The sequence below is a fragment of the Emys orbicularis genome, chromosome 1 (assembly GCF_028017835.1).
Source record: "Emys orbicularis isolate rEmyOrb1 chromosome 1, rEmyOrb1.hap1, whole genome shotgun sequence".
In the NCBI taxonomy this organism is placed as follows: domain Eukaryota; kingdom Metazoa; phylum Chordata; order Testudines; family Emydidae; genus Emys; species Emys orbicularis.
In genome coordinates this window covers 124,682,497-124,690,607 of record NC_088683.1, presented here as the reverse complement: position 1 = coordinate 124,690,607, position 8,111 = coordinate 124,682,497, and positions in this window count along the sequence as shown.

Here is an 8,111-nt window from a genome sequence, read left to right as displayed (position 1 = left end):
AGGTCATTGCTTTTTGTCTGACTCTTTGCTCTGACTGCTACTCCCCTGACCCTTTAGAGGTCAGTTCAGATGCTGGGTGCCAGAAATCCTATTGGCCAGTGACTGCCAGACTTAAGGCGGGTAAACTTCTGGTTTAGACATGAAACACACTCCCACCAATAGCAGTAGTCCCTCGTGGAGAAGCATACTGGCCAGCCTCACTCCTCATTATAACCAGTATCTATTACAGCCCTTTGATAACTTGCCACAAAAAGAAGAAAACCGCTTGCACCAATCTAGTCATCTTGTGCCAGAGACTGTAGTGAGTTGGCTGAGGGCCTTTCTCCATTTAGACTAAGTACTTGCTCATTCTCTTCTCACTTTGTTGCCTTAGACCTGGTGGACCGTTAACAGGAGGTACTAGTGTTGCCTTTACCCAATAGCAGGTTTCAAAACATGGATGGGTTTTCCTTCTCCTAGGTAGTCTGCCCACCCAGCTAAGGGGCCTCACCTACCCTGAGTTCTCTGGTTATTTTAAAGGCACCAGATATTTGCTTTTCACACCCTCACTTTTAGTAAAAACATATGACGGGACATCAGTGGCTACTGTAGACACCAGCTTTTTTTAGGCATTTTATAGATGCTGGGAGGTCATTGCCAACCCCACTCTGGCCAGAACAGCCCCTTTGGGAAGCACATTCAGTAATATAGCCATTTCATAAAAATCAACCAAAATTCATAAATCGGACATAGACACATCACCCCAAATCATCACATGAGGATTAGTTAAAGTTGTTTGTACAGAGCCTTGAAGATGAAAAGTTCTCAGCATTTGTGTGTGATATGACAAATAGGCACACCTAAGGAGGAAATAAAAAATGACACTTGTGAGGCTTGGTCTACCCTATATTGGCATAGCTATGTCAGTCAGGGGTGTGTGAAAAATCAGACCCCTGATCAACACAGCTAATGCTAACAAAAACCCCAGCATTGATGCAGCCATGGTCTGCTTTTGTTGGCATAGAGAACATCGTTGGGGAGGTGGTGTTCCTACACCTGCAGAAAAATTCCTTCTGTTAGCATAGGCTGTGTCTACGCCAGGGGGCTATGCCTGCATAAATATGCCAACACAGGCACTGTAGTGTAGAGGTAGCCTGAATTATATGTAATAAAAGGGCAAAATAGCCTTCCTTTGCCAATTGTATTGATGGCTGTGAAATAGCAAATTTTCCCATGTTTTTCCAATTTGTATCTGCCATGGTAAATGATAGAAGTCACTAATTTTTATTAATTATTTTGTGTCTCCCATATGGAAGATGCTATAGTGATGATCTGAACTGGAGCTGCCGCTAACCAGCTGTCAGAGGTCCGAACTCTAGTGAGCAAGCTCCCCAGCAATGTCTTAAAATATGGAGGGGCAGGGAGGAAGGAGAGAGAGACTTAAAGATTTCTTGCATCTCCATTTGGCATCTCCTTTGGACAAAGTGATTTGTAAATTGCATCTTTTTTTCCCCCTCCCATGTCTAAGGCTTGACTTGCCATGTGTGTTATCACTGGAGCTTAAAATGGAGAGAACTTGCATGGACAGCATGATATCCTATTAAAAAATTATCCATTTTTAATGAACTTAAGCCAAAATATTAAAAAGTAAGGAAAAAGCTCAGCTTAGTCATGTGTTTGTGTGTGCATGTTTGTGAGAGCCTGTGAAAGTGTATGTAAAGGGCACCACCAGTTTATATGTACTTTTTTGAATATAATATATATTTACAATCTCTGGCCCATAAACAGTTTCTGTCTATTCTTTTAATTGTTTCATTTCACGTTGAAATACCTATTTTGGCAGGTATTTTTCAAGCTAGTGTTTTGAAGCAACAGCCTGAGAAGTATACGTGTGTATAGGCTCTAAGCCTGGGCTGCCACCATCTGATGGGCTTTCCCAGAAAGACAAGAGTAGCTGCTGCTGCTCCTGAACCCTTTATGAACCCAGAAAGGACAAGGAGCCTCTTCCTTTGACGCTGCGGGGTGGAAGGGCCAGGTAGGGTGACCAGATGTCCCGATTTTATAGGGACAGTCCTGATTTTTCGGTCTTTTTCTTATATAAGCTCCTATTACCCCCCACTCCCGTCCTGATTTTTCACATTTGCTGTCTGCTCACCCTAGGGCCAGGAGTCCTTTTCCAGCCTAGGATGGACACTTGGATCCCTAATAAATCCTGTGTAGGTGTTATTGTGGTTCTCAGCTGGCCCCTAAATGCTACTGTGGGAAGAGCGTTGTCTGCAAAATGCTATTATGGAAGAAATGCAATTAAACCGTGATTTATTATTATTATTGATTTAGATCTATAAAAATGCTAAAAAAGGATGCCTAGCCACACACGTCAGGCACCTTTGACATTATTTAGGAATCCACCCTTCAGGTAGCACTACAATTTAAGAAGTAATGAATGGCAATAGATATAGTGAAATTGCAATATAGTAGCTTCACTCACATTCCTGTTTCTAACACAGACTGGAGCAGCTGCTGTCCTCTCACATTCTATAGCAGGGGTGGCCAAACTTACTGACCTTCTGAGCTGCATATGACAATCTTCAAAAGTTCGAGAGCCTGCCAGGGCTCAGGATTTCAGTACCGCAGGAGATACCTGCCAGGGCTCGGGCTTCAGCCCTGGTCCTGCTGAAGCCCCGAGCCCCATCAGGTGCCTTCTGTGGGGCTGAAACCCCAAGACTCCCCTACCTGCTGGGCAGAAGCCAGAGGTGATGCATGGGCACCTGGGGTTACATGCACCCTCAGATTTTTGCCAGGGTTTGCTGGTCCCACTCAGTTACATGGTGCCTCTGGGCCCCCTTCCTGCACCACAGCTGCTGGAGCCGGCAAGCTGGAAGCTGCAAGCTGTGGCCATGAGGAGAGGCAGTGACAACCAGCTGGTAGCAGCAGGGAGAGCCTCTGCTTTTGCTGCTGCCTCTTCCCACAGAGCTAAAGCAGTGGCCCCTCCCTGCAGCTCCCAGCTGTTTGCTGCTGCCTCTCCACACTGAGCTAACAGCTGAGAGCTGCAGGGAGGGGGCTGCTGAGAGTAAGGGGGAGGGCAAACCTTTAAATTGTGCCCCCCCCCCACACTCTCAGCAGGCACCAGCTGTCTCTGGCAGACGCCCTGAGCTCCCCCACCCCCACCAGTCTGGTAGGCGGAGAATGGAGGGGCATGGGTGACTCCAGGAGCCGCACTTTAACTGGGAAAGAGCCACATGTGGCTCACAAGCCATGATTTGGCCGCCCCTGCTCTATAGGAAGAGTGAATGGGAGAGAGTGCATCTTGCTTCTGGAACAGTGTGTGACCCTGATGATCAAGCCCCCTGTACCCTATGGCAAGCTGGATCTAACGTCAGCAGCCAGGTCTTTTGGTTTGGTAGCACTCTGGTGTGGTGTGTGTGTGTGTGTGTGTGTGTGTGTGTGTATGTATGTATATATATATATATATATATATATATATATATATATATGCCAGCTTCTTTGAAATTTTTAAAATGGAGGGTTTGAATGAATTCTTTGTGAAACTGAATAATGCTTTCAGTAAGTAATGCATTCAGTAGCCGCTGTGCTACTACTTTTGACATTAAATTCAATTTATTTTACAGTCTCCACATTTCCAGGGACTGAGTCAACCTCTGCATTACTCCAGTTTTACACTGGTACAACTCCATTAACTCAATGATGAATCAAGCCCTCAGTGTTCAGTATGCCATATATTTTTATATTGATAATGTAGACCTGCATCATAGAAGATTTTCATCAGGAAGCTGGAGGTTTCAGTAACTGGATAGAGGATCATTCTGGCTTTTAGGCACATGAGGTGGTGTAAGAAACTACTTGGCATTGTGGCACATTAGAAGGATGTTTTTGCTAAAAAGATCATCAGCGCAAATAGTTTGAAATGTTAACAATTAAATGATTAGGTTTCAGAGTCAACACACCATTGAGCTGAATAGGAACAATTTATATCAGTCTTAGAGTTCTTTTTTTAGGCTGCCTGAAAAGTAACAATCTTGCTTTGGTTCAAATTTGATTTACATTTCTAGGCTGCAAGGTCTAGACGTTTTATTTTTAATGAAAGTTGGGGGGCATGATTCTGTGGCAAGAGGTGGATTCTGCAGCCACAGATTAGTGGAATTCCTGGGGTCCAGCGGTTGATGCTAGTGAGAAGCATGTACCAACACGTGTAAACAAATCTAAAGATGCATAAGAACAAGCACAGAGAGTTACAGCTCCAGACCTCATTCTGTAGGGGCCAGAAGTGGAACGAATTTTTCCTACCAGGCTGTGGAGCTCCAATGCCACTACTTCTGCCTTGAAGTTGCTGTAACCCCTGCTGCTGCTGCTGCACTCCTTGGGACAAAATAGATGGTAATCAGTCCCACATTTCCCCCTCTCATGTCCTGTGGCCATCCCCAGCTGCAAGGGGCACGGAGGGGGCCTCTGGAACTGGGCTTTGCAACAGTCAGGGACTCTGCATCCCTTGTGGGGGCTTCCCACATATTCACATTGTACAGACCCACTCCCATCCTTCTGCAACAGGGACTTTCTACACCCACAGAAGAAAGGGAAAGATCTTCCCCAAAGTGTATACATTAGGCCATCTAAATTGTTTTACTTTTGGGGTGCTTATGTGTGTTTGAAACATCTGGCAAAATTTGCATTGACTTTAATGGAGCCATAATTTCATCCCTGGAGGTTAATGTTTCCCGCTCCAGTTATGTGGTACTTCACTGTTGGGTTTTTCACAGCTAATTCTTTTGAAAAAAATAGGCCATGCCCCTTCTCGCTCTCTGCACCAGCCAGCAGAGCTGGACTGGAGCACTGTAGGAAGCGGGAGGAGGGGTAAATAATGCATCCAGTAATAGCAAGCACAGTTTTGTGTATTTACCCCAGACCTCCTAGGCATTGTGCTTGCCTGAAGCATGGTGCCTGCTTGAGTTTCTTCATTGTTCTTGTTACCTCAAGTTATTTGCTTAAAGTCACCATCCTGCGCTGTGGTAATTATATTCTTCCAAAGCTAGAGTTAAAATCTCTCACAAACATTTCTCTCCAGTCAGTTTGGTGCCAAGGTAACCTGGGAAACTTGAATAGATACAGGGCTCTGAAGTCCCACAGTTGTGTGCAACAACAAAGCTTAGTTTGTTACCAGTTTCAAGGGAACACTGCCAAGGATTTCTGGACTATTTAACTCACTGTATTTTGAAATTGTACTAATCAGGTAGGAAAATCCTCAAAGTTTAAAATATTAATTCTTTTAGTTGATATGTTCACTCTGTTTTTAATCTACAAAATATGCTTCTCAGTTCATCTGATTCAGAATGTGGACATTAGTAAAGGGACACCATAAACAGACATTTTGAAATCAATACCTGTCTATTTAATCTATTTATCTATTGAGAGGCAGGCATGAGAGAGAGAGAATGGTGTACAGGTACCACAGGTCTTATCAGCATTACTTTGAGACGGGCATATTACTTGCAAGTGGCAAAACCGTACGTGCATTATACAGGTGATCACAAATGACTGCTAATAAAACCTTAATAACATGTCACACCATCATATGTCTGTATGTCCCATGTCTGTTACGGAAAGCTTTTGTTTTTAGTATTGTTTTTGGAGATTAAAAAATGTATTGAAACTATTTCTTCTATTTCTCCAACTATAAAGCCAGGTGACTCCGATTTTCATTTGAGTTTATAGGTGTTCGCTGGCTAATGACCTTGAGATATATCCAGCCTTCCAATAATAAAGAGGTTAATTCTGCTGTTTATTCTAATGTATTTCTAGTCTCTGGCTCCATTAATAATGCCACCTCATAAAGTGCACCCAAACACCTTGGCTGGGATTTTCATCAGAGCCTAGGGGAGTGAGGTAGCAAACGTCTATTGAAAATCAGTGGATTTGGGGTTCTTAAGTCCCAGCCTTAAGGAACAATCTAAATGATTCTGCATTATGGTGGAAAAGCCAGGTTTAGATACAGGGTAATATTTTCAAAAGCAAGGTAGTCCCACTTTCAAAAAATGCCCTAGGCATTTAGAAGCCTAAGTCCTGTCAGCTTTCAATGTAACTTGGTTTCATATGTGCCTACGTCACTTTTGAACTTGGAATCTCAGCTCCTATGTCAGTTAGGAGTGTTTGAAAATTTTAGCAATGAACTTGTTTCAATTTGCCAAGCTGGTAGTAGGCTAAGCATGACAAAGTTATCTGCCAGATATGCTATAGTCCTTGACAATTTACAGCTCCCCATGCCAGATCACATGTGTAAAGGGCTTTTATTAGTGCCTAGGGGAGCCAAGGCCCAGATCCTCAAATGTATTTAGGTGCCTAAATACGCAAAAGTGCCTATTCTCCAAGTTGGAGGTCATGTATCACATAATTATTGCCTCCAAAGATGGGTGTTTGGGAAATACAAAGGGAAAATGCCAGTGATGCAGGGCAGAAAGGTATGTATTGTGGGTGGGGAGTTATTTAATTCTTCGAGGTTGGGCAGTGTGACAGGAAAGTCCTCATTTGGAGAACAGTGGGCCAAAAGCCCATTATGGGTGCGGGGAAGGGGAAGAGATTGAACTCAAAGATGATGTTTTATGTAAAATGTCTTGATCCCAATTGTGTGTGTTTTTAACAACTGGCCTGTTTAACAGTGTTACCATTTAACTGGCTCCAAACAGACTTTGAAGCTAGACATCTCACCAAGATGAATGGCGAAGCAAAGCAGTACAGTTCATACTGTACCTTTCTGTTACTATTGTTTTGGGGCAGTTTTCTGGAAGGCTGGACAAACAGGCAACAGTAACTGCTAGCTGCAACATGAAGGTTCTTTTGGATGGAAAAACAACCTGTAGAAACTTTACTCAATAAATTAAATAAAAATCTTAGGCTTCCACAGAAAACTTCAGAAATTGCTAAGAGTGCCCGATAGAGCATGATCTGTGCTTTATTATTTTATTTGACATAGTTTGCCATGTCACATTGTATCATTGTTCTCAAAACACCTCTTAAATAATCTGGCTAGCAGGGAATTCAGCATCTTGCTGCTGCTACCTTATATTATAAAACCCGTACCCCCACTGATAACAGGTGTATCCAGGCAAATAAGTGCTTAAGAACTGTATTAAACCTAGGTATTTTATTTATTTATTTGCTATTTATTATAGGGACTACTAAGGGCCAGTTGCAGGCAGTGGCAAATCCCACGCTGAGTTCAACAGGATCATTAGCCCCAAATTTCTTTCCTTTTTTTGGTAATTATTTTTATTGGTTGCCATGTAAAAGGTTGGCCTCATAAAACCTTTCTCCAGAAACTAGAAAAAATGGAAGGTTGTTACACTGGAGAAAAGTCTCAGGTGAATTAGACCAGTGGTTCTCAACCTTTTTTTCACTTGCAGACCCCTAAAAACTTTTGAATGAATGTGCAGACCCTTTGGAAATCTATTGTCTGTATAGATAGTTGAATTCTGTTCGGTCAGTTTTCAGTCTAAGTCTTTCACGATCCCTTAGACATAGTCTGCGGACCTCCAGGGGTCCCCGGACCACAGGTTGAGAACCACTGAATTTGACTACCTTTTCTTGCCATGTTTGCTAGTCGGAAATGGCTTGAGCAGTGAAGGTTGGACGTGAGTATGAGCTTTCCCTACATTCAGAGATATTTGGGTCCATCTCAGGCTTGTCCATACTAATCAGTGCAGATATTTGTATTTAGAGAAGGCTTTACTTTTTCCCAGCGCATCTTCTCTTCTTATTTGGTGATATCCTACTACTGAATTTGTGACATCAGACATTTCCATGGCAACAGACTGTGATGCCATTACCAAAGGATTATAAATTTACTAAAGGATTAGAGAAATGGAGAGTCTGGTACATGAGAGAGAACTCTTAGGTTTAAACATGGTTGGCTGAAATAATACCAATAGGAGCTCTGAAAATGGCTAGCACATTACAGTTTGTACTCTGTGTGTGTATGTGTGTTGTAAGTTTTCTGCAGTATTACAGGTTGAAGGATCTAAGGGAACTAATTCATAACCACATAGAAAGCTCCTCCCTCCCCCAGCATATTTCAGGTGGAGCTGATGTCTTTGGACTATAACCAGTGTATTCATTCAGTTCTT